The sequence below is a fragment of the Coturnix japonica genome, chromosome W, assembly GCF_054131305.1.
Source record: "Coturnix japonica strain WE chromosome W, WE-NBRP24, whole genome shotgun sequence".
Classification (NCBI taxonomy): Eukaryota; Metazoa; Chordata; class Aves; order Galliformes; family Phasianidae; genus Coturnix; species Coturnix japonica.
Window position 1 is genome coordinate 2,965,279 of NC_140701.1, and position 27,157 is coordinate 2,992,435.

At 38.9% G+C, this 27,157-nt stretch overlaps 1 protein-coding gene, 1 long non-coding RNA gene and 1 pseudogene across 3 annotated transcripts in view; 1 reads left to right on the forward strand and 2 right to left on the reverse strand.

Annotated features, from left to right (window-relative positions):
- LOC146754228 (uncharacterized) overlaps positions 1–27,157 on the forward strand; it is an 88,998-nt gene that overhangs the window by 50,179 nt on the left and 11,662 nt on the right. The window lies entirely within an intron of this gene.
- LOC146754233 (uncharacterized) lies at positions 4,195–6,394 on the reverse strand. The gene is made up of 3 exons (XR_014938864.1): positions 6,169–6,394; positions 5,489–5,631; positions 4,195–4,477 (listed from the first exon to the last, which is right to left on the reverse strand). It is a non-coding gene; the product is annotated as an uncharacterized LOC146754233 (long non-coding RNA).
- On the reverse strand, positions 15,724–27,156 carry LOC146754234 (kinesin-like protein KIF20B; annotated as a pseudogene). The gene is made up of 13 exons (XR_014939036.1): positions 27,151–27,156; positions 27,008–27,091; positions 25,336–25,422; positions 25,097–25,213; positions 24,766–24,904; positions 23,281–23,465; positions 21,840–21,888; positions 21,013–21,150; positions 20,249–20,360; positions 19,725–19,796; positions 19,116–19,262; positions 17,147–17,309; positions 15,724–15,902 (listed from the first exon to the last, which is right to left on the reverse strand). The product of XR_014939036.1 is annotated as a kinesin-like protein KIF20B (transcript).

The following is a 27,157-nucleotide window of genomic DNA, read 5'->3' on the forward strand; positions in this document are numbered from 1 at the left end:
TGTACTACAGGGCCGTGGGGACACAGCCTGACTTCTTGCTCCCAGAGCTGCTCAGTTTGGGTCCCATCTCTACCCACTCACCTGCTCCCCGTGCTCGCCACGGAGCAGCACAGCTCTCCTGGAAACTCATGGCCACCAATAGGAGGAAGAGGACAAGGCGGGCAGGGTCCATGGCCGCCCCCACACTTGCACCACACTTCCAACACCACCACTGCAGCCACAGTGAGTGTCGCACTGAGCCAAGCCTGCGGCCAGGCCTTGTGAGCTCATGACGCAGCTCAGCACAGTCATAGGATGGGGCATTGTGACCTCACATCTCTGTGATTCCGGGTGGCGGCTCCCCGCAGGCTGCTGCTCTTGTGATGCACTGCACCAGGGCTGTGGGGCTGGTGCTTACATCATAGAAATGCAGAATCATAGAATGGCTTGGCTTGCAAGGGACAGTGAAGAACTCAGAACCCCAGCCCCACTGCCTCGGGCAGAGATGCCACCCACAGAGTCTTGCTGCCCAGAGCTCCATCCAGCCTGGCCTTGAACACCTCCAGGGATGGAGCATCCACAACTTTGCTTGGCAAACTTTTGCAGAGCTTCAACAACCCCAAGAAGGCATTATTTCCAGCCTGGTGCACCACCTCAGGCCACACGGGTAGTGACGCAATATGCACAGGTTATCCACGCGTGTGAAACGTGCTGCAATTAAGCAAGCCAAGCGGATAAATCCTCTCCAGTGTGGAGGATGATGGCTGAAATACAAACACGGAGAAGCTGACCTTCCCACAGACCCGCCAAGTCAAGTGTCACGTGCTTACATTTTTGTTGATAGATCTGCAGTTTCATCTTTTTTTGATGGCTAAGGAAATCCCCTTTCCTGCACCAAGTGTATTTCCCACGTGTAACGTGCTTCCAAGTCTGATTTTAGTAGCAGATATTGAAGGCTTGCTAGTTGGCACCTCCCATCCCCAAAGTCCCAGTGAACTCACCCACTGCTGGCAACTGGATGCTTGGTGGCGAGAGAACCATCACCTATAGGATCCCACCTGGGTTTCCAGAAACTGTTGCACCTTTGGATACATGGCGATAAATACTGTGTCCATACAACACCCTCATTGAATCAGAGCCTGCCACCTTCCCTACAACCAGGCAAAGGGCGCAAAGGAAGCTGAACTGCTGAACCAGGCACCAATGGGGCTTACGTGTTTGCATCAAAAGACAAAATACCAAGCAGAGAGCATGGGAATCAGATGTTGTTTCTGAAGCAGAATTAAGATTAAAAAAATCGATTTCACAGTCTGACATCAACCCTCCTCCACCCCTCCCATTCCCCCCCCAGAGCACCCCTCCCTTCCTTCCCTCTTTGTTTAAAGGAAACAAGGGGCCTGGGAGAGCAGGAAGGATGCAGATAAGGAGTGAGACCTCACGGAAGACATCAGGCAAGGAGGAGAATAGATGTTGTAAATACCAGAAGAGGAGTTGCATCCCCCTGATAAGAACAAGAGGGGTCTGCATGCTAAACAACTATTGAATATGTATCAGAATTCAGAGAAATCATTGACTATGTATGAGATGTACCTATATCTGTGTCACGATTTTACAAGTCCGTGTGCAAGTCTGGTGGAGCTATCCCCCTTGCACCCAGCGCTGGAATAAACATACCTGCTTTATAACCCATCTATGTGTTATACAGTTTGATTCCGCAAGTCACTTACACCCCATATCTTCCCTAACAGCCACACTGGGTTATCTGGATTTGTTACATTTATCCATAGTTGCTGGCAGATGTTTCTCTCTCTCTCTCTGTCTTTAATCCCCACACAGCCCATCTTCCCAACTGTGGGTTTCGGTTAGGAGGTATGCACCCATAGGGTCCATGCCCTACTTGTAGATATTTATCCTGCCCAGCCCCAGGTGCCCAATCTGAGGCAATAGTTTCACATCCCTAATAGGCACAGTAATATGAGCCTGGGTGGTTACAGTATCCCCTCCCTGGGTTTGAGCTTAGGCAAAAATAGTAACCCTTTTGGTTTAGACTGGGCTGTATAGGTACCAGGTCACACAGGGATGTAAGGAAGCTTGGTGTGGGTGGCGTTGTGCTGCTATACAAAATGTGATCACTGTGAGAATCCCCAAGTACCAATGGATACCCCTAAGGCCCATCTTTCCCCACAGTTCACTCCTCTGCCTCACTCGTCAACTGGGTTGCAACCAGCTACGAGGGGTTTTTTTAGTTCTTCTCAGCAGCAGTAGTGTTCTTCAGGGGAAGCCTTTACCTGGAATACCCATTGGGCTTGTCGCAGTGTGAGTTTCAAGTCGTCACCCCCGGGAGCTACCTCCCACTTCTCGTCACCGATGGGTCCTTTAACACGGCTGGCATGAGTCCATCCTCTCTCTGCGGTTCGAATAGCTGTTTCTGCAGTAAATAGAACAACATAGGGTCCTTCCCCTTGTGGTGTTAGTGTAGCTTCTTTCCAAGTTTTTATTAGGACCCCATCCCCTGCCTGTATCCTATGGATTGCTATCTCCAATGGGGACTGCTGTGCAATCAGATCCTTCTTGTAGTTCCTTGCACCCATTCATTAATTGTATAAGATTTTAATTGATCATCTTGTAAATGGGGGTGACCAAGAGGTATTTCAAGATTATAGGGCATACCATAATCTTCCCTCTTTGTTTAACAAAGACTTTGAATAAAATCATCATATCAATACTACAATTGCTGGCCTGGGATTATTATCGCCTCTTTGGGGTTCCTGGACAGGAGAGGTGCACCCAATTGATTTCAGCGGTCCTGCCTGGGTGGTGAGGTGACTTCTTGGGATGGCTGATAGGAAACTGTTACATAAAGGATGGGCTCTATGAAAGCTAAGGCACAGGTGTTGACTCCTGCAGTCCCGGTAATTTCGTGCACAGACAGAGGCAAGGGAATTTAATTCTTGCCTTGGGGGGTCTCTTGAGTCTCAGGTGAGTCTTGGGACTCAGGTGAGTCTGGGAGCGCGCTGTTGCTGTATGGTACCCTGTGCACTTGATGAAGTGCCAGCAGCACACCCCTAATAATCCGAGAATCAGAGCGAGGTACTCCAGAGGGAATGGGCCCTAAATCCAAGAATCGTGTGAGCTGAGTAGTTCGCAGCATCATTCTGGAGATAAGGGGAATAGGAGCTGCCAAGTACAAGGGAAAAGCATCCCCAGAATTGTGCCTGAAGATAAGCCCCTTGGGGAGAAGCTTCAGAATTGGAAAAATAATCCCAAAACTGGGGATAACGAAAAAGATGTTTAAATACTGTATACAAAAAGCCTAGAGAGCCACTATAGGGAAAATCATTATTTTGACCAAAATAGGGGTCTGACAAAGATTGGGTTTGTCAGACTTTGAATTTATATGTAAACAGTAATACTCCTTTCTCTGAAAAAGAATTGGCTTATGACATTGAATGGGTGCAAGAAGTAACAGTTCCTCACAAGGAGTCAAAGTTCAAAAGAAAAAAAAAGCAGAAAGATCATAAATGGGATCCCTTAGATACATTCCCTCTCCCCCCCCTCAACCCCCACAATTTCTAGATCAATGCAAGCAGCAGCAACCCCTCCAGAGAAGGGGACTGGCTGAGCTGCTGATCCCATGCAGGGCCCTAGAGGGAGGATGCACTCTCAATTACTGAGGGAACTGGAACAGCGTAAACAGGACCTGGAGAGTTCACCTTTCCCTAATACTAATCTTACAAATACTTCACATTATCCTCTTAGGGAAGTCTCCTTAGGTCAAAGGAAAATAGGGAATGCTAAGCTGCCATTTTTACTAGCAGAGAAGTCAGGAGATTCAAGGAGGAAATTGATTCCTTAACTGGGGATCCCGTAAGAATAGCAGAGCAATTAAATCAATTACTAGGACCTAATTTCTAATCATGGACAGAAATGATGCTTATCATGTGTAGAGAGTGTTTTTTTACAGTTAGTTAGCTGAGAAGGGTCGTAAACACGGTGCAGTTAATCTAACAGTCATGCCACCTGCAAGGGCAGTGAGAATAACAAGATGCTCTGGGATGGTGAGAAACTAGCCATGGTTCTGGGAACTCAGCAAGGGAGTAGCTTTCAGTTGATAACAACAAGCTGTTAAGATACTCGGGGATGGTATGTAATTGGGAACCAATGATGAGCTCCACTTTTGCAATATGTATGAGCTAATGATCCGTATTATAAAGGTACACGCAGCCAAGGAATAAATGAGATTCGCTGATCATATGTCAATGACAGGTGTGGTCGTCTGCTTTTCTCCCGCCGTTCTGCAACAAACACCTATATACAAATTTAAGAACACAACGGAGTAACTGTTACTGTTTATTAACAACCAGTTTTAATAATACGATAAAAGTATGTCCTGAGAAAGGGGAACAAACATGCTTCTTCAAGGTTTTTTAGCTGTTCTGGATCTCAGCCGTCGCTTGATGATCAGATGATCACTTTCCTTCTTTTGTTCCTCAGATTCCTGAAGAAAACATTTCAAAAGTTACTCATCTTTTCACACAAGACTGACAAGCTCTTCTTGACCCACGCAAACATATTTCTTCCCCTAAATGGATTTCAGAATGGCATTTGCTTATTATATTTTATTCAGAAAACTATGGGATACCGAGATCATTTTAATGCAGCTTAATCACAAGGAACAAATATGGAGAATGTACAAAATCCTGTTTATCTTAAAAAAGCACACACATCTGAGGAAAGCCTGAAGGCAGCTTTCATTTTGAAATACTTGTTTTCAAAAGAGTATTATAATACTTGTTTTGTGAAACAAGCGTTCAGAAAACATTTTTAGCCTCAATCCCTGTAGCTATGACTTGCCCAGAATTTCAGTTCTCGGTTCAGTTCCATGTTCTCAGAACTACAGTGAGAAAAGAAATTGTCTCATCTTCTTCATCCTCTAACAAAAAAAATATAACATTTTGGTTTCTGCCCCTATCATTTGTCAAATCATCAAAAAATTCAGAGGGATATTACAGTATGGGCAAATGATCACTTTGCTGAACAGAAAAAGGACTCTAATATAATTAAAAGATGCAGTTCCAACAGAGCAAGAATGTTCTTAGCACAATAGCTGCCGACAGAGTCATGAAACTGGCACATCAGATCCTTTGCAAGTTGGCTTAGACAGGAGATCATAGTTTAAGCATACCTAAAAAGCTGTGTAAGTTGTGCTCTAGAAAAGCGTGTAGTAGAATAATCCCACTCCGACACATTGAAATTATCTATGATTCCAAATTAGAAGACATCTCCGTGATTGCTACATCACCTACTTAGTAAACTGTAAGCCAGCCAAACACAGAGATCTTTGAGGACAAAATAAAACAGAACAGCAGGAAGACCAACAAGAATGACTTAGTAGAATAAAGAAATACCTCAGTACTTTCAACCTCCTCCTGCAAATAGATGAAACCTCCAGTCTGTTTGGACTCCTTAGTAGTTTATTTTAAGCCAAGACTACAGTATAATCGCTTACCGAAGAAGCAGGTATATCTAGAGGGCCAGAAACGACAGTGGAATACAGCTTCCTTTTGGATCATTTTGGCTTGGTCTCTCCTTCTTCGAGACTTTCAGGTTCGTTTGATTTAGGAGAACTTACTGCTGACATCAGCTTCTTGGCTAGAAGAAATTTGTTTTGATACATAAACCAATCAACTTACTGTTTTTGTGAGTCTTTAAATCACTGAATGCAAAAAAAGCTTCGTAACAAACTTGGTTTATAAATGACACGTAAAATTTAAGTGAAAATACTCAAAAATTGTATTTGTTCATCGAGGTTCTTTATTGCTTCTATAGCTGAAACTGTTTATAGGTTCAGGTACGGCAGCTTAAAGCACGCATTAAAATGGAGTATGAAAGACAATCATGGCTCAGAAGTCGCTGGAAGTCAGAAACTTCAGCAGGAGTTAAACAACAGGCCTAACTTTCGTGCTGACAGAAGCACAAGACAGAACCAACTTTCTCTGTATACTTGTAGGTTTTCACAAATGTAATAATGAATCTCTGAAGAGACGAATAAATGCATTTACTTCATAAATCAAAGGACAACTTAACATGGCAGACAAGTCTAAGAACACATACATTAATAGCCTACAGCAGAAACAAGCCATTCTACAATGTCTAGAAAACATGGAATAAAACTTATTCTACACCAACCTTTAGAGTGTATAATAGAAGGAGAGCTTTGAATAAAATCTCCAACTTTTTGCAGTGTTTCATCCTTCTTTTTAGTCAGTCTTGAAGCATGTACTCGCTTTCTCAGGAAGTAGTCTTTTCCGGATTTCTGTTCAACAGAGATGTGAACATGTGAAACAACAGATGGGAAAAATCTACTACTCATACTCTGACCATGCCAAGGATACTGCTATCACATGTGAACATCTGTTTTTAATAACTGCCATTCATATTAATGATATGAACCTTAGTTTAATACAAGGGCTTCGCTTACAAAAGCACACGATAATACACTAAAGCTTCTCTTCCCAACTATTCAGTGTGCAATATCCTTCCCTCCAAATCATTACACAGTACAGCCATTACACGCTCTGGGGACAGACTGACTTGCCCTTTGTTAGCTTATGGAATTTAATAGGAAGAGCTCATAAGCATGTAAGATTCCCATTCAGGTATACACATAAGGATAAGACACTGCTTCTTTCGTGTGACCACACAATTACAGGAAGTCCCAAGCTAGCTTCAAAACTAGAACAAAAAACAACCATTTTCTCGTCACTTGCAGAGGGTGAATTAAAAGCCATGACAGATTTTGTATTTTTCGTGTTCTCACTTTTCACAAAATCCTGGGAAAATAAGACAAGTTTCAGCCATGATTCTTTTGGAAAGAACAATTGATGTCACAATAGTGAACACTTTAAACACTTTTGCTAATAGTAGGGAAGTATCTGCTAGTGGTAACTATCCCACTGTAAATCAAATAATAAATAAGCATTCAATTATAAAAACAGGACAATAAGATATCAGTATTAGACATCTCATGATGTCTAAAAAGCTGATTTATGTCTACAGGTTTCAAAGAAAATACACAACGGAGTTAAGAGAAATTCCCTTCTCTTAAACCATTATCACTGAGCTTGGCTGTTAGTTTTGTTCATTAAAGCAGTTCATTGATTAAATTCTTCAACTACTTTACTGAGGTAGAAATAGCATTTTTTTAATGCTTAAATGAGAATGGTAAAAAGGCATCAGATATTTTGTTTTCTGTTGGGTCTAGGTCATACCTCATCCATGTCATCACTTCTTTTCTTTTTTGCCTTAGGCATTTTCACTCCTAAAGGTATCATGCTGCCGTGCTGCTTTATCTCCGTCTTATCAGGTTGCAGAGGTGTCAGTGGGATTTCCAGCTCCGGTTTTGGGAACTGACTAGTTTTGCCATTTTCTGCGGACACTCCAGAAGAGTCGAGGACAGTTTCCAAATGCTCCTGATAGCACAGAAGAATTTTAAGTGCAAGTGTTAAGGTAGCCATGAGATTAAAAAGCTATAAAGCATCTGGAAAAGGATATGTAAGCATTCGATTTTCCTGCTGTAAGAACACTTGTAACAGAAGGAGTCTATTTCAGTTACAGCAGAGTTTTACCCCTCTTTCCTAGAACTTGTTACATTTAAAATTATTTCCAATCTATGATCACAAAAAAAGTTCTCCATGTTAAACTGAGCCTGATACTTTACAAGTCATTTTTTCTCAAGGGCACAGACAACTACACTTTTTTTTAATAGAGAATGGTGGTAGAACTGACACGATTTTCTTCATCTCAACTCTGCTGTGTCAGAACTGGGCAGGAACAGGAGCATTTGATTGAAGTGTTCGATTAACTTCCAGCTTAATCTTAGGGAATTTGCCCTTCCTCTTCTACACTAGAGATGTTATTTACATAAGTAAGGTCCAGCTGGCAAGGTGCAAGCCCAGTACAAGTCATTAAAGAACTCCATTGCTATCTTTTCCCTGGAGAGAATACAGACATTCAAGCAATGACACCGTACTTAAGCTGAAGGCTATCATGTACCTGCTCATGGTCAAATGGCAGCAAATGCACAGCTAAGTGACAGGGAAATGTCAGTATGCATTTCCCCAGCAGCACTTCCTGTCCACAATCCACCCAATCCTGTTTTTCTCAACAGGAACAACAAAGTCAGAACTGAGATCACCTGGACTCCTCCTTCTCTATGGCAGGAATTCAGCTAGCATATCAAAAATGAGTTCAGATGCTGGTTGAACACATGGAAGACAGGCTGCTGGGGACATCAGAAAATGGTAGATGGCTGCTTCTACTACTGCTAGTAACTAGCAAACTCCAGTGTCCCAAACACAGACTAGCAGCTTTTACTACTTACACTGTTCCGACCCCCTGAGGGGAGTCTTCTTCCTCTCAAAAAGTTACCAAAGATTGTAGAAAGACAAAAAGTAGTCAGAGCCACTTTATCAGGCTCTGCTAAGAATCTGAATGGAGTATCACCACCCACTGTATTTCCAAGAATTAAGTTGGTTAATAAATACTTTGTTTTTAAAATATATGTAACTGCTATTTTATGAAAGTTAGCAATTAAAAACTTATATAGGAATGATTAACATCATTTGCTAACAAAACAATATCCAGAAATCCCGCAGAGGAAGAAAATAAGTTCAATTTGCTGTGCCCGTTTCAGTGGCTCCATGAATTTTTTCCAAGTAACTTATCTAATCATGAGCCACTTCATAAGCATTAACATGAGGAGAGTTTTCAACAGCACCTGACTAAAATTCATCACACAATTATTTCAACAGCTTTTATTCCTATCAAAGGCTATAAAAACAGGTGATCTGATCACCTTGAAAGAGATAAATAAATTAAAACTTGGGAATTGTTTAGAGAACATGAGATCTTTTCCTATTCATTCCTTATCAAACGCAATACAATCACAACATTTTCAGATCTGAAGTTTCATACTAACCTCAGATTCATTTAATGAAGTGAGGCTCCTAGTACATCGACGTGACAAATAATTGTCTTCAGCTTTGCATCTTAATGGAATACTTTCTCCAGTTTAATTTTGCTTTGTTGTTTCCTAGGCTGTAAATATTTAAAAGGAGTAAAGATTAGGCTATGCATTAGACCTCCAAAATATCTCGAGTTTTCTAAAGTTACAGTGTAAAACCTCAAGCTCAGACGCCACATGAACACGTAAGCTGAAACACAGCACAAGTGTGGGAAGGTAGTAACATCTATTCATTGTGTGATCTTCAGATACACCCTACTGGGTCTCACTAACAGTCTCAGGAAGTATTCTGCCTCCAAAAGAGAGAAAGCGAGACATTATTTAGGGACAAAATCTGTAACGCTGGTCGTTTTGTCATCCATTCCCCCCATACTCTGCACGCTCACAGCTGCTATGTTAGAACACCAAAGGCTAAACCTCTGCCTAATCTTCAGCATCCACATACGAATACAAGGAAAACTGCATGGAAAAGTTCCATAATGTACACAGAGAGATGGTGTTCTAGTAAATAAAATATTTTTGAGAAGATGAGAGCTCATGTTTGAGTGGAAGACAAAAAGAACCAACAAGTACTCATCACTGAATATGTAGTTAAAGGACTGTATGCTAAGAAAAATGATTCTAGCTCCAGTATCTCCTAGGAAAACAGAAGAACAAAAAGGGGTTAACAAGATGTTAAGTACTGACTGTCTATAAATATAATCATACCTTTTCATTCCTTCTACTAGAGTCATTCCTTCTACTTTGTCTTTCTTCAAGTAAAGGTATTTCTGGCAAACACTGAGGGCTACTGTGGTTAATGCGTTGTTTTAATTCCTTTATAAAGTCATCTTTGTCAGCCAGTTCTTTTCTTAACTCTTCTATCACAGTTGCATTATCCTAATAAACAGTAAAAACTGCTGAGTTGTGGGATTGGCAAAAGGAATTAACACACAAGCAGTATTGCAATTACTTAGTAGCATCAGTTTTAGAATTGCAGGCTACAACACTTAACTATTCAAGAACAGTAACATTTCACGGATTTGTACGGTCACTGTTACAAGTGCAGTAGTCACAGAATTGCCTGGGAAGTTGTAATACAATATATTTTGATTCTTCTATTTTACTTATGTGCTTCAGCCTTCATCTCCCTTAAGATATAATAACCCGAGCTTTTATTTGTTCCCAAATCCTCGGTACTGTGAGAAAGTCGGCAGTTGTAGGGGAAGTTTTGCTATGAGAACATCTTTCTTCTCAGAGAAAGTGAATCCAAACATTCTCAAAAGAGCACAACTCATTTAGTCTTCTCTTTAGCTTCTGAAATTCTATGCTACGGCTTAGATTGGCTATCCTGATTAAAAGCTGGATGTTGAAATAAGAAATGCAACTTCCAGAGATCATCCCCCCTCTGCTTTTTGATGCTTCCCTTAATCTCTCTCCACGTCCCCTTCTGTCTTTTCATGCCATTGTAGATACTACCTCAGAGAAAGCAAAGAAAGTAAGAAACCTGAGACAGAGCTACTGTCTGAGTATTGAGCCTAGCTTGGGATCCGGAAATGCTGTGAATTATCGGAAAAAGCTACAGATGTCCAGTCTGATTGTAGGATCATAAGCATCAAACTGACATCTGCTTATCTGAACTACTGAAAAAATTGAAATTTTAGTAATTAACAGAAATTCTGTTTCTGAAGAACAAAAATAAAAGCTGGTGCTTTTTTTGGTTAGTTGCACATGATGTCAATACGACAGTGTTCAAGAACAGAAGCACACCCAGAATACAAAGAGCAGGTACAGGAGTCTTACAGAATTTATGGGTAGCTAATCAGGTAGGAGGAAAGGAGAGCTGACCTTGCTTGAATCCTTTAAGGCAGATTGTCTCAGTTCTGCTATTTCTGTCTCTTTTTGTATGGCAATAGAAGCCAAAGTTTTGAGCTGTTTTTCCAAAGCTTCTACTAACTGATCTCTCTCATCACGCCACTTTTGAATATTATGGTCCTTTTCCTCCAGCTCCTATATTTCATGATGAAAGAAAAGCATACACAGTAGAAACAAGCAGAATCTTTAAGACAGCCTAGAATTAATAAGTTTTTCATATAGCATAAATAAGGACTCAAGCTGATAAAAAGAGTTTATGGTAAGACATTTCAATTAACATATCGTGATGTCACTCAACAAGATCAGGTTACATGCATGTATAACATATGTATTTACTATGCAGATTATTGTATTTAAAGCAATCTGCCAGTGCTCTGTAGTGACTAATTATTTGAATATCTTTCATGGTCTACCACTAATTTCAGTTGGCCACTTTCAGTTTGCTCCAATTTTTTTTTTTTGACCTTTTTCCTGTTGCTTGGAAAACCTGCATCATTCATTTAATAAAAATTAAGAGCAAGTAAAATACCCGTTTAAGTTGTTGGATAGTATAGTCTTTATAATCCAGCTCATCCTTAAACTGGTTATTAATCCTTTCAAGTTCATCCATCCTGTTCCTGAGGGATTCCTCCACAGAACGCATCGTGGACACCTGTAATGTAAGCACAGCTCACGGTTCATTAAAAGACTTCTGTAATCCAACCTGGCCAAATACTTCTTTGTTAAATAAAGAGGAATTCACAAACAAGTGCTGAGTAGGAAAACGACAGCAAGTGCAAGGTTACCAAGGAAGACATGAATTCATTTTTAAGCTTCAATTTTCCACCCCAAGCACACCCAATAAACTTTCAGACTAAGATCCTGCAAAATGGGTTTTAAAATATCTACTTGTTTAATAATTAAATTTTAACTATTAACATCACTGAAGCTGAAATTGAAGAAAAAAAATATACATGCTTATATTAAAGAGCCTCTGGAAATTAGTCTATTTCTCTTCAAGTAAATAGCATTCTTCTTCCCAGTTATCAGCGTTTTTTCACAAGACTTAGGTTTTAGGCTTTGGAGTTACCACGGATACCAATGGCAAGTCACCAGTAACGTAGAGATAATAACAAGTCCCCTCCAGAGGCAGATTAGCTATTCTCTTCACAAACCTTATTCCAGACTACCAACCAACTTTACTTTCCTCTGTTCATTATCTATGCGAAACCATGTTTTAACTTCTGGTCCCCTCTAGAGCTTCAATGGCAACTTTACCTAAGATTTGCTGCTAGCCACACTAGTGTGAAATTTCCAGCTTCATAGTTAAAGTTTGAGAAGTTTTAACAGCAGAAAGCCAAGCATAATCTTACAGAAAAAAATAGCTCAGTTGACTACAAACCTCGCTTTGTACTTGCTGAATTTGTTTCTCGGCATCAGAATGTTTGTCTTTTAGATCTGCATACTCTTCTTCTTTCCTCTGCAAATCTTTTTTCAAATTCAGTACAAGGGCAGAACTCTCAGAAAGAATATTTTCTAGCCTTATGTTAAAAATAAAGACACAAAGAACATTACTGTTACACATCTCATGGAAACAGCAATTACAGCTTAATCCATGCCCTGCCTGTTGGTTTCTATTTGTAAATAGACTCTTAAATCTATCTAGACCAGTGACAAGATTTAAACAATTACTTTTGAATTTCAGCTTGCTTCTCATAATCAGATGCTGAAGCAATAAATTATTCAGATGCTATTCTGAGGGATATACAACAAAACCACCAGAAATCCCCATATTATTCTTTATTTCCTTGCACACTCCTGTTTTCCCTTGGAACTCAAGTAGCATACCAAAGCATCCTAAAGTAGTAGTTTGGCCATTGATAAGCATGCAAATGCATTAAGTCGAAGGGATGTTCCCATTAACTATTTTTAACTCTAGTTCATTCTCAAAGGGCTCTAAGTTAACTCAGTGGTTACTTACGATTCTATACGTTGCACTTTCTCCATTTCACTCTTTTCCTTTTCCCGAAGAGAGTGTTTCATCTGCTCCAAGCTGTTTTTCAGCTGCAGAACTTCTTGAATCAGATTTGCTTCTTTGCTACTTAACTCTTCAAACTTTTTGTCTGCATTTGTAGACTTCTTTGGTCATATGATTAGAACAAACCCACTACTATTTGGAGTATGGAGGAGTCCACATCCCTCCCTCAGTCTCTGGTAAGATGCTTATATGTGATGCCATTCAGTGGTCACAGTAGGATTCAATATTTATGCCAAATAAAGGCAGCAGGGACAAATCATCCAAGAACAGCATCTCATCCAAAGAAGGCCTTGACTTTCTCCCTTGCACATATTTTGCAAGAGGAATACAAGAAAGGAAGGGACTACAGCTAAGTTTTAGATTTTCCCTTCTACATTGTATATGCCTTCCGTAATTCAAGGAACACTGATACTCAGCTGTGCCCAGAAGTGAAGTTAAATGCATCAGAGCTTATCCAAACCATTTTGCTCAAATATTGCCCATGAGCGAGCAATTAGCAGGTATATATTCCTATCCGGAATAGGAAGCAATTTATTGTTTTGGAAGACACCCTGTTCAACAATGGAAGAAACTGTACCTTTCTTTGGAGGTGGCTCTTCCACAGTAGGCTTATCTTCATCAGTACTGCGCTTTCTTCCCACTTCCAACTCAGTTTTCTCTTGTTTCAGTGCTTTAACTGAAAGCACTGAAAATTGGCTGCTTTCAGTTCCTTTATTAGTGTTCTCTTCTGCCGGTTCTGCTTTAATGGTAGTTAAATGGTAGGTAGTCTTTTCCTGTATTGATATAAGATCAGTTACATTGAAGCTTAACAAAAGGAGCACTTAAGTCTCAGTAATCTTCTGTAGGCAAATATTTACACAAAACCATACAGCTAAAATATTTACCCAGTGACTCTATAGACATCAGTTACAAATCTCAATAGCAGACAGAACAAGTACACCTTCAGATAATGACAAGTGCAATACTCGGTAGAGTATACAAGGGAAAGCAAGAGCCTAGCAGGTTACAAAGTAAAAGACTTGCACACAATCAAGAGTTTACCAGTTTATCAAAGAATTTCCTGTTTCCAAGAAGTCAACAAAATTACAAACATGGTCAAAAAGCAAATGGTCAGCTCTCATACAAGCTCATCACATCACACTTCTGCTAAGCTGCTAAAATCACTTTCATCGTGACAGATATAATCCAACCTTAAAGCTTACTCAGCTCTGTCACGCATATTTTAGATTGTGTCCTTGACCACAAGTGAAGCTTCCTTATTTACAAGATGACGATTGTTAAGCCATGCTGGCACTGCCAAGGACTGATTATTCATCTTTAGTAGCTTATGAAAAGAAAAGCCTCAGAAGTGTTCAGGCCACACAATCTTACAGATAGAGTTGGAGCCTTGTTCTTGGAAGAAGTAATAGGTGAGGACATGACTACTCATCACAGTCAGCTTTAATACCATGGAAATACTAAGTTGCAGTGATGCAGACAGTCAAAGACTAAGAAGGGTCAAGTTGCTAAGCTTACAAGGTTAGAGATCTGAGTGACAGAATTAACTATAAATGTTTTCAGAGCTACTTCAGGCTACCAAACATCAAAAAATGAACAAAAACCACCAGAAGTGGTATGCACACATACTTAATCAAGCTAGTCTTCACATATTCAGTAGCTCGCAGTACATTAGTCAGGATAAAGTTTTATGGACTGCATAGAACGTGGAAATATCCTGACCATTCATACTCGTACTTCCAACTCTACTCAACATACTTTTACTGTTGCTCTTCCTCTGATGTAGGAGTGTGAGGCAGGAGTTAGTGGAACACGCTGATATTTTTGTTGTTTGTGTTAACAACAACTACCTTCAGATAAATTTGAATTGTTTACAATTTCAAGCGAGTACCAGCTACATACAGAAAATCAGTTTTCCAAAAATGTGTTGATTACAAGCATAGAATTAGTGTTTTTCTTTTTTTGTATAAGGGTACGGAGATGTGTAAAACTCACATAATCTTTTACTTTTTCTTCTAAATGAGATTTTAAGTCTTGTAGCTCTGTAATAATGTCATCTTTCTGCACCTTGATTGAGATTGGAAATAAAAAATAAAAAAAATTCAGTCATCAGTTTCTAATGGAGTGTTAAGTACCTGAATTACACAATGCATTAAAGGCAAATTCAGTTAAGCTAAGCTCGGTAAGAAATCTATTAATTGAGCCTACTGGAATAGCATTTTAAGCTACCATAAGTTGGTATTAATTAATTAATTAAAACAATTTTACACAACATCTTGATAAAGTTACCTCAGTTGCTTCTTTAAGTTGCTCAACAGACTCATCCAATTTAATCATCTGCATTTCAAAGTCTGTAACACACAGAAAAGGTTGTATTACATAAGTAGCCAATAGATAGTTTATTAAGTAATCAATTTTTCCAGATATTCTAATGTTTAGGTAGCTTTTGAACAGATTAATTAATTTGCATGTGGTCTTCACTTATTGGGAGTGATTCAAAAGTTTTCTATATTTCTTGGAATGAAAACATTGCATCAACAAGACATAAAGAAGAGTAGAGATTGCAATATAAAAGTAAAAATCAAGATATAGACATTTAACCCCATACTTACAAAAGCGTAAAGCTGCTAGTTGCAGTTTAAAGGAGAGGGGAAAAAAAAAAAAGAAAAGAAATAACCAAAAACCGTGGAATTGCTGAACCTGAATATACACAAGGAACAAACTATCATTTATCTACAGGCTATGGTTCCAAAGGTAGAACATCTCCTCTAATTCCTACTCAAACTGGTTATTTCTATTTTAGATTAATGAACTATTTCTGTCTTCTACCTTTCACATTGCATAACTCACCTTTGTTCTTCTGCATCAGCTCTTCTTCAGTTTTAAGTAGTTTGCTGTTTTTCTCTGTTAGCTCTTCTTTGGTCTCCATCAGTTCAAAGTTAGTTTTCTCCAGCTGCTTTTCAAACCAGCCAATATCTTCCTTCGGGTCCTCCAGGGATACAATGGAACTATGTGCTGCCTCAGCTTGCTCTTTAATATCCATGACATCATAATGCACAGAATCAAGAATGCCCTCAGGATCAACACAGGTGTCAGGCACTATGCTATGTTCTCCACCCTGAAACGTAATTTATAATCAGTTAAAACTGGTGAATAGCTGACTACATAATAGCTGTTATTTCTACACATATTCTGGATAGCCACTATGAACACAGCCATACAAGAAGTTTTTAATTTCAGCTTCAAAACCCACCTCACAAATTCACATACAACATGACAGTGATTCATATGGGGGGAAGATAAGTGGCATTCTAGTAACAGCTAATATATTTTATAGTATTTGATGTTTGGTCACTACTTAAACCAGTTTTCAAGAAATTACAAAAGAGTTATTGCAGACTCCAATCCTGCTTTTAACCTCAAGAGTTTCACTAGGCCAACAATGTACAAGAACTGCCACTTCATGCAGCCATACATTTCTGCTTTTTTTATGTTTTGAGTTTCCAGTTGCATTCAATGCAACTGATCATCATCTTTTCAGTTCTTTGTCTTGCAGCGCCACATCACCCTCATAGGCTGCTCCCTCTACTTTCACACTTAACCTCTTTCAGATAAGGCCACAATCCAAGGGCACACATCCATCAATTGTGCTTCAAACACAAACTCTCAGCACTTCCAAGTTTTCCATCAAGACTGTAGCACTGATCTGACAGCTTAACTTCTTCAGTGTTATATCATAGCACTCACTCCTACCCATTCCGCTTAACCCCCACTTTCCCACTGAAGCATCTGATGGCCATAACACAGCTTTTCAAACTCTTTACTGCTCCACTTCTTTTGTCAACACTTGAACTGGACAATATTCAAAATTACAACAGCAGCAACATATGGGGTAGCTGGATTTGCTTTCCTACATGGGATCATATTTTGAGAAGAGAGAAAAATTAAGTAAATAGCATAAAATCTCCTCCAGATGTAACAAGTTGCTTCTTGTTAGGTTGAATACTTTTTAGGAATGAGATTCTCAGAAGATGCTTCTGCCCTCACGCCCCAAAGAAACACAAAGACCCCAGTAGAGATTTTTAGAAAACTCTGTAGGAAAATTAAGCTCAACTAAAACACTAAATTAAAAATCCTGACTGCTGTATGGAGACAAACACCCAGATTCACTACAGATACTACACAAATAGATTCATATTCTTAGAAGAACAGAATTTTTTCTTTAAATGCAAATCATAAGTACTGATCAACAAAATAGACTACAACATACTCACTTTTTGTGCAATAGCTGAGAATCTTAGCACATTGAGTGTTTCTTCATAGGTTGAAGCACACTGGCTGAAGTTTGCTAACATGTATATCTTCCCTTTTCCACTGAAGAATCCCTGAAGAAAGTGTGTTAACTTACTTTCACGAAACGGTATGTGCTGCTGCACCCTTTGAATACAAAAACCACAACAAATCCCATTAGCAGAAGTTAACAGCTTCATTTCAATGTGAGAGCTATCCAAGTGGAAGACAACACATTAATAACTGCACTAGTCTTTAAATCATTTTGAGTTGTGGGTTGTTTTGAATTTAATCTTTTTGCTAGATTGCAGACAGGTTGTATGATTGTTCCAGCTACTATGCAGCCATTATCTTCTTAGACAACCCACGAGAACATTTAAAACAAAAAGTACATTCAACATCCAGCCTAAGATAGGTCATACAGCCTCACGTTAGCTTAAATTCTCTCTCACCTTTCTCTTTCCCTTACCACATCTGGCAAACTGACCTATCTACTTCTAAGAAAACAGTACCCAACAAAATCAGAGATAACCACTCTCTCAGTATATTGTCTCTAGGAAAGGACGATAGTAAATACTTTGGAAATAAAGAAGCATATACTTATCACAACATCTCTGGTGTTTCCTAAACCAAGGTTAAGCCACTGAATCAAACAGCTGGTGATGTACAGAAAATTAGGAGAGAACTCCTAAAGCGTGACTAAACACACTGTTCTCTAGTGAGGTTACCTGCTGGACTCTTTACAGCTACTGAATTCTGCCAACAGAGCTAAAAGCTTCACATAGCTACGCTCCTGTCACAACACATGTGACCCATAAGTAGCTTTAGTGCAGGAGTGGTAAATGAGTTCTTATTTTAAAGAAAATTACTATCAAAGTCATCACTACATTTCCCCCATATTGTTAAAATTTCAAGTGATCAGGACCAACAAATAAAACAGTTCTGAATAAATCAAAGCACTTTAAGCAGCAGCTAATTTTAAGGAATCCTTCTTCCCTAGAAAGGACAGACAGATAAGAGACTAATCCAGTAGCAAGGCCTATTTTCATCTACTTTTAAGCATAACAGAATTTGAATAGGCTACCAGGCACAGTGTGGCATTTCATGAACACAGAGCTCACCTAATCTTTGGGACAGAAAGACACCTTCAAATGAGAATCAGCAGAGAATTCTGCAATTATATCCAGCTGTGACTGTAAATAAATACTACATTGTTTAAAATACAGAAAGCTCTGTCTGCACTCATTTAGAGCACAACCTCAGACAGAAGTAGCAAGCAGGCTTTCTTCTCTCTGAATTTGGTTAGCTAGATCAGAAAGAATGATGAAGTTGCATCAAGGTTTGGAAAAAAATATATATATATGTATATATGTAATTATATATATCTATATGTATATATGTAATTATATATATCTATATATAATTTTTCTTTTCCAAATTATATATATATAATATATATATTCTGACCATGTCTCTTGGCTAGGACAAAGCACAGCAATATCCCTGAGGAAAGCTGTTACAGCAGAACTAAATGATAAATGCAACTAACTAACAAAGGAGGAAAAGGTCTAACATTTCACACATTTAAAGTGAAAATAGTGAAAACAAATTTTATAATCTGCCCCAGGACTTGTTTGAGAAGGCAAGGCCAGAAAAAAAAACAAAAAAAACCCACAACGCTAATTTGCTTAAGTCTATGATAACACATTCAGAAATTTAGAACTGGAATGGTTTTATTTGAAAAAACAAACAAACAAACAAAAAACAACAACAAAAAGAAGGCAAGTTTATAGATCACTTTCTTAGATCATTAAGTCTTCACACATCTGCAGAAGCCTACAGATAGTTTTCACTCATAACATAGTTTCGTACTCTGCATTTTAAACAATAGTTTAAACATTGTACATGATATCTGAAATCTACAACTAGTTTACAGTTTGTACAAGGACTTACTTTGACTGCTGACTGATCTTGAGTGCACTAATACACTTGCTTAGAGTTAGGAGAGATGCACTGATATTTCCACTCTCTTTCAGTCTGTCACCTTCATTGCACGTCTTGGTATTCCTTTCTGAACCAGCAAGATCACACAGTGATAATCTGAAGGCAGATAAGGAAAATTAAGTTTTCTTGCCTTTGAATGTACATTGATTATTTATCATTTCCAACACAACCACTCCTCCTAGGGGAACAATTTCTTGAACCCTTTCATGCTTTTTAATGTTGCTTTCCTAGTGAAGTTGCACACTACTTCCTGCCAAACTCTTTTCCAACACAGCTTCCATTTTTCTGCCATATTCTTCCTTCTGAGGATTTACATTAGTTCAGAAGTTGAGTGAGAAGGATAAAGGAACACTGTGTGGAACAGTGGGCACAAGATATAGAACAGCATTACAACTCGATGGTTTAGTACTGCATAATGACAGGAAATGGGGAACCACCACTCATACAGGAGGCTGTATCAGGGAACCTAGTGTCCGTAGCCCAATATCAATACATCAATACTGAAAGTAACTGACAATTTCATCCTAAAAGAAGAAGGGAACTCTGCTCTGAACTTACTCATTGACTCGTGTCACTCGTGGCATTTCAAGGTCTTCAATTCTTAGTACCTTAATTGTAAATATACTGTGGCTAAAAGGAGAAATGAAGCAAGGTCAATAGCCAGAAATACACACATTTTCTAAAATCTGTAACATCTGTTCAAAACACTGCTGGATTTATTCCAGATTCAATTAACAATAATTCTACTAGATGCATTAAACCTTTTAAAGAGACATTCCGTCTTGGTTTATTTTGCTTTTCTTCCCCCTCATGAACCACCATTACTTACATGGAAGAAGGCTTAGTTATTTTGTTGAGAGTTTTTGATAAAACACTTAGCTTTTGTATGCACTTATCTGCTTGAAGGACTAATCCTTCTAGTTCAAAGCACTAGAATCACAAACTGTCACAAAATATCACATGGAACACTAGATATCAAGCCTTTTTAAAGCCTCTTCCCCGAAAAAAAGCCATAAACAATATTTTCATTCATCCCTCTTCCCCACACTATGTTACACCCAATGTTAGTGAAAGTTTCCCACCTTCAGCTGGAGCAAGTATTTAGCTTTGTGCTTGCAAAACTCCGGTGTTTCTTTCCCAGTTTAAAAAGTCTGAAAGCTTCTTTAGAATCAGAAATCTGAACCCACTGCAAACCTTTCAAAAGAAGGAAAAGTGATTTTTGCAAGCTTCGCTAGCAAAAGAGAAAGTGAACAAGAAATAAGGTATACAAACTAAGAACATTTAGTTAAGACAATAAAATACTTCATTAACTCTGCCTCAAACATACGACAAGCTGATGGCAGATAAGACTAAGATTCTTCCTCCCACAGAAAAGGGCAAGGTATAGTATAGCACAACAGTTTATCCTACCAGTATACTAAAGTATGCTCCATCCAAATTAAGCAAGCAGCCTTAGTACTGAAAGTACAAAAGCTAAGTTCTTAAACTACAGAAGCCGAAAGTTTGTATTCATTGGTGCAGAAGTCAATCTGAGAAGTTTTTTGTTTTAGCTTGTAGTTTTTATTGGGGATGGGTTATCTGGATTTTGTCTGCATTATAACGACTGTATGGCTCTCATTTTCAAGGATGATGAAGGCAGTGGAGTTCACACAGGCTTTATGGGCAAAGTACAGGAATAAGGAGAATACTGTTGAAGATGCAGATACGTACATGTAGCTTGTTGCCTTCACATTCAAGCAGACACTTCTAGAGCTACACTGAACACATTTAAGAGTTTTCTATCTCAGAAGAAACATGTTACACTATTCCATGACAAGCTTGGCAGTTTGCAAAGTATTCTAGTTACCTTTTACGTAAGAATATCCCTTGATGTCTTGAGCAAGGCAAAGTGTCCTTTTTTTTCTGTCATTTGATAAAGGAGCCAGTAAATCATAAAAACATTCATTGTAAATCTCAAAAAATGAAACCCAGAGAACTTCACAAAATCATCTATAGATAATCTGCTAAGTTGGTCTGATCCTTCTGAGAGATTTTCTGCACCTGCAAAGTAGAAAATATTACAAGTCAATGTAGAGACAGTAAAACTAGCTGCATTTAAAAATAAGTAATAGTTAAGCTTACAGCTTAAAACTTTTCCCAGAACATAAACACAGAGAATCCCCACCTCTCATACAAACACCAAGTATCTGGAAGTCAAGACGCTTGCCCTACACACTTGCAAAGACACGCCTGCTATAAAGCTTGCTTTTTCACTTCCAAAACCCAATCTAACATCTATAGTTGGGTTAGAAATATTCAGAACTCTTCAGTCTTTACAATATAGAGAACTGAACTAGTAAGGACACTTCGTTCTGACTTTTTAGGGAAAAAAAAGTATTTAGTGAGTTCTTAAGTGCCCTAAAGGCCTGTCGGAAAACCACTAGGGATCTTATCAGAAATCATACTCTTTTTCTTTGTTTTACTTTCACCTCATAAAACCAGGTTATGATAGATGTCCCAGTAGTCTCCTAGCCATTTTATTCCTTCTGTTTTCTGCCCAGATGTCCTGCCCATTATTCCGTTCTGTTACAAATAAAAGCTAAATAATCCTTTTATTATCAGCATTAGCCAAAAAAGCCAGTCGTTGACCTTACAGAAGCTTTTCTAATTGCTACTGTTTAATATAAAACATACCCTTAGAATCAGCTGGGGATTTGTCATTAGTGCTGTTGTGATGGTCTACCTACGAAAGAAAACAGAGACTTTAGGATTTATTATTGATGTACAGCACCAATACACCACTGGTTGCTTTTATTTATTTATTTATTTATTTATTTATTTATTTTAAAAGCAGCTGTATTGCTCTACCAGAAAACAATACAGTATAGTTCCAAGGTGCCAACACAAAAATCCTGGCTACACGTTTTGACTGGTTTCACCTTTACTACTCATTTCTGACAATTCCTTTACTATAAGATCTGATGCATTTCAGCTTCCTGATTCAGAAAGAAAAAGAACAAATAGGGAGAGAATCCCCAACAGGAAAAGGAGTTATTTAATAAGATGATTTTCAATAGCCCATTTATAATCTGCATTTTACCCTTCATGAATCTTGGACTCCTGAAATATTTTTCTTATTGGGATTTTCTTAATTCAGGACTTCCATATCCTATGGCTTATTAGGTCAACTCTCAGAAAAGGAAGTTAAGGTAGAATACTTGATCACTTAATGTAGATAAGCAGCTTATTATTTCTTAACTCAGGCTATCAAAGTGTTACACAAATGAAGTTATGACTAAATTTTGTAAATATAATATTTTTAAGTAGTTTGGTCAAAGAAAATACAGAATAGCTCCCAACATGTAGATCTCATGATGTTCATAGATGTATACTCAGTTCCCAGGCTTCAGGTTGTGTTGCTTTTTTATAGAGCACAAAAGTAGAAAGAAATTCTCATCTACTGAAGAGGAGGAATCTCACCTACCAGATACAGTATGCTTAGAAGTAAAACTTTTAACATAGAAGTTTTCATCTACATGACACTCACCCAGATCTGGCTTTGTATAGTCAGCAAAGCTTGTACCTACTTAGCTTATAAGGTCAAGTATTTTACCTAGGAACACGGGTCTTGAAACTAGAGGAGGCATCTATATCGCACGATCACATCTTAACTCTCTAATGGAGTAGGATGAGATCAGCATATAGCTGTTCACTGCATTTTCTTTCCACATACTCACTAAACCTAGAACAGTTTTACACATCTTTGGTTCATGTAGAAGACAGGTGTTGTTTTTCCCCGAAATACTTAAATATCATTGGAGCCAGACTTCATACTCAGCTGTGCTCTTGAAATAATTCAGAAGGAATTTTACTGCCACCTGCCTTTCACACTGTGAAGTCCACACTTAACCACCTCATCAGTAAGATCAAGTTAACATACTCCACAACTAAAATACCCCAGTGTGGTGTAGCACACCACTAATAAGATGCTTCATTCTTTTTCAGCAGGAACAGAAAGACAAATAGAAAACTGTGTGTAAATACAGAACCCTCTTTCATTACAGAATGGAAAGGATAACACTGAACTATCACAAGATGCATGTACTCATCATTTCTTTATAAAGTAGTTTCCTACCTCTTTTGTCAGACGAAGCAACGAATTTTTATAAGCAATTTCTTCTCTCACTTTGTCATTAGTCAGTTTTACGTAATCTCTCCACCGAATAGGTTTCAGATCCATTTTTGTGTATAGCCTTCCTCCAACAGTTTTAAAACACATATCCATCGTCCTTGGCAAAATACCAACATCATCTTCTGTCCCTGTAAGCAATACACAAAAGAAGGGCCAGGTTACTATTGTAAGCAACATATAAACATAAATGAAGACAAAGATAACTGATTCTAATCTCAAAGTATACACAAAGAATTTAGAGGCCAGTAACAGTCTGAAGCAATGTTTGCAGTGTTACTAGACTGTTCCCTGAAAAATACTGGCTTTAAGCAACAGCTCACATCCCATTCCTTAGACATTACAGGGCATCACTTTAAAACAGCCAGAATATTCTGCATAAGCTTAGCCTTAAGAAGAAAAAATAACCCACAGCAAACTCCCACATTTAACAGACGTGCAGATTTTCAACTGTTTACCAGGCTCCCTTCCCGCTCTGAAACAACCCTGAAATAACAACCAGAGTGATGTCTCTGCTACAACATTCCCTTCGTCCCACAAACCCTATTTAGAAATATCTACAAGTCTCATAAAAACTGTTAGAGTAACTCAGCTCCTTTCCCATTGCCTTTTCTTGGAGCACACAACTACCTCCACATCTTGCCTACTTCACGCCTTAGTTTTTCCACTGTCACTAAATACCAAGCAAGCTTCAGTGTTTTAAAGTCAGTCATGAACACAAGAGAGGACAATACGCAGAAGAATTTCTATAGTGCTGTATGGAAGGTGCATAGAAAGATAATTTTTGAACATACTACCCTGTTGATTCTTAATATTTAAGTCCTAAAAAGGTATTACTATGGGAAAGTCTTCAGCTCCACGCATATAAAACTATTGGAAATACATAGTAACAGAACACTAAATAACAGAAATAAGGGGAACTTGTTTCCTGTGAACCCAATCGTTTCATTTGTTATGACAATATTAAACATAAAAAACAACTGCTCCCAGCCAGAAAGGACATTTATGTATTATTTCTGTACTACTAAAGCTCAGGGAACACAATCTTCTATGCTGCTGTTATTACTAAAATCAGAAATTTGAAAAAAGATTGAAATACCTTGATCAAATGTTTCAGAATGTTTAATTTCTGCCTACAATAAATCAAACTCAGACATACTTTGCCTTCAAATAAAGAACAGCATTTAAGATGCACGCATTTATAGTAGGAACAAAAACCAAAGTTATTGTAGTGTATGCTGTCTTACACACTTGTAAATTTAGTAATATTTGTTATGGAAGAAGACGACTTTTCAAGGCTACTAGTATTCAAAAGAAGGCAACGTACAAGGCCTGTTGAGTAACTAGGTAAGAAGTCATAACATCTCTCTCTTCTAGAAGTAGTTCTCACTTTAAGAAATTAATTCAAGGAAAAAGCATTTCTGCTCATACCTTGGAATGTGTAAGTTTTCCCAGCATTTGTAACGCCATACGTAAAATCAAGGCAATTACATCCTTCTAAGAACTCTTTCACTGGTTGCTTCACAGTACCTTCAAAGAATTCTTCTTGAGTTGCTTCAGGTCCAAACACCTGAATGTTACCAAGAAGCTGGTTAATCTCTTTATTTTGTTTAAGCAATATTTAGGTACTTGTAAGGAGTCAGATACACGTTGATAATTCTAAAGACAGTTAAGAAAAACTTGTTTGCTTTATATGAAGTAACAGAAGACAAGCAACTTTTTCCATAAATAACTTAAAATCATTTAAAGACAATTAATTTACCCGTGAAAAGGTGAACTTCTGTGTTGCCTGTCCTAAAGTTTTATCGCTCATTCTTCCCAATGAGCTCTTAGGGGACTTCAGTATAATGCTTGTTGAGTCCTCAAGTGAAACACATCCCTATTACAAGGAAGCACAAGTAATGCAGGCATGAAAAAAGTTTTAAAAGGTCATCTTACAGGAAAGAAAACATATATACTTTAAGGGTTGTTTTTTTGTTTATGATTAAATAAATGCCTTACCTGTGACCCATTTGCTCTCTCCCGTGCCGTAAAGGGTTTAATACGCAGGCAAACTTGTATGTGTCCCCTAGGCTCCAAACTAGACCTCTAAAATTAAAGAGCTGGAAGTTAGAAATCTGACTAGATCCTCTGTTTGATGATTAGCACATTAAAGCAGCATTATTTTCATCATCCTATTGTAACAGACTCATTTGTTAACACAGGAAGTAATAATATTTTACTGTTGTCACAAGTGCTTTGGACCCTGCTAAACTTCTTAGTCAGAGCCTAGAATTTCAGAACAAGTACTACTGCAACACACTCCTGTACTGCATTCAGGCCAACTATAAACAAAAGTACTCCATTATTGTGCTTCTGAGACAATGTGAGCTTCATCCACTGATACCGGTGCTCCTCATAAGGTATCAAAGCAACACCACACATCTTGGTCTAGTCTATGCGCAGTCTAAAAGCATAGTGAAGATGATTTTCATCTTCTCTGTAAGATTCTAATGCTTCTTATAAAGAAAAGAATTAAGTTTATTTTTTTTTTGGAGAAACAAGCTGCCTTTGTGGTCCTGAGGGCCCCTTTTTGTCACCTGTTGGGCACAGCAAGAGAGCTTTTCTTGTACAAATCTATGCCCTGTGTACCTTTCTCGATCCCAAAACCTAGAGTTGTGGTGCAGACACTGGATGCTGACCAGAGCAGTAAAAGAACAGAAGAGGGGAAAAGCAGATACAGGTAAGACACCTAAAAGAAAGAAAAAGAGCAGAAGAGAAGGAAGGATACGGTTAAGAACAAAGGACAGAAGATGGAAAGTGCTATAGAGGATTGGACTGGACATGAGCAGATCAGAGCTACACCAAGGTGTGGCTTCTCCCTGTGTCCCTATCCACCACTGGCAACATCCCCCAATGACAGGGATGCTGTTGCCCCAGCAGCTGATGGGGTTGTGGTCTGGGGTTATGTTCTATGCAGAGCCTCCACAACCTGCTACAGACCCCCAGTTCCCTGACACTTCTTTTTTTTCCAGGTGCCTGCACACAAGGAACAGGTGTTCCCCATGCCCTGCATGCTGGTAATTAGTATGGGCAATTACTGTGTGGGAATTGGGGGAGGGAAATTCAGGGGTGGGATAGTGAGGATGAATTGGAGGGGGCTGGGAAATTGTTTGGGTGGGACTGTAGAGATCAGGCATGACTGCTAGGATGGGGGATATTTGGTTGGAAATACTGTCATTTCTATTACTCATTGCTTTGTATGATAAGTTATTAAATGCTTTATGTTCCCTCTGCTACATCTTGCTTGCAGTCATTTGTGCAGTGACAAAGGTCCTCAGCTCTACATGCCCCTCCAGGGCAGGATGGAGCACCACAGATGGCAGTGTTCCACAGCTGCCACCAGCAGCCCCAGCTCGTCCCTCCACACCTGAGGTGTGAGTGGCTGTGAGAGGAATGTCTCTGTGGAAGTGCAGCTCATTCCTCCCCTCTGATGGGGGCAGAAGGCATCTGCATTTCCCTCATGGCTCTTATTTCCTGTGTTACTGTGGGAAATGAGCTGAGCCACTGTGCCTCCCTACTATGGCAAGATCTGCAGCTCTGCCACTGTCTTTATACTCAGCTGTTCCTGTGTGTAATGCTCCACACTTGGACCCTGCAGAGCCCAAAGGCCTCCTTGGCTGCTGTTACTCACCTGGACATTGAGGGTGCTGTGTCTCCAGTCTGTACCTGCTTCCAGGTGGCACTTGCAAGACACTGCAAGTCCACCTTGTTGGAACTGCAGTCAGCAAACACAAATGTGAAAGAAATAAGAAAGGATTCTTTCATTTCACAGGCTTTCATC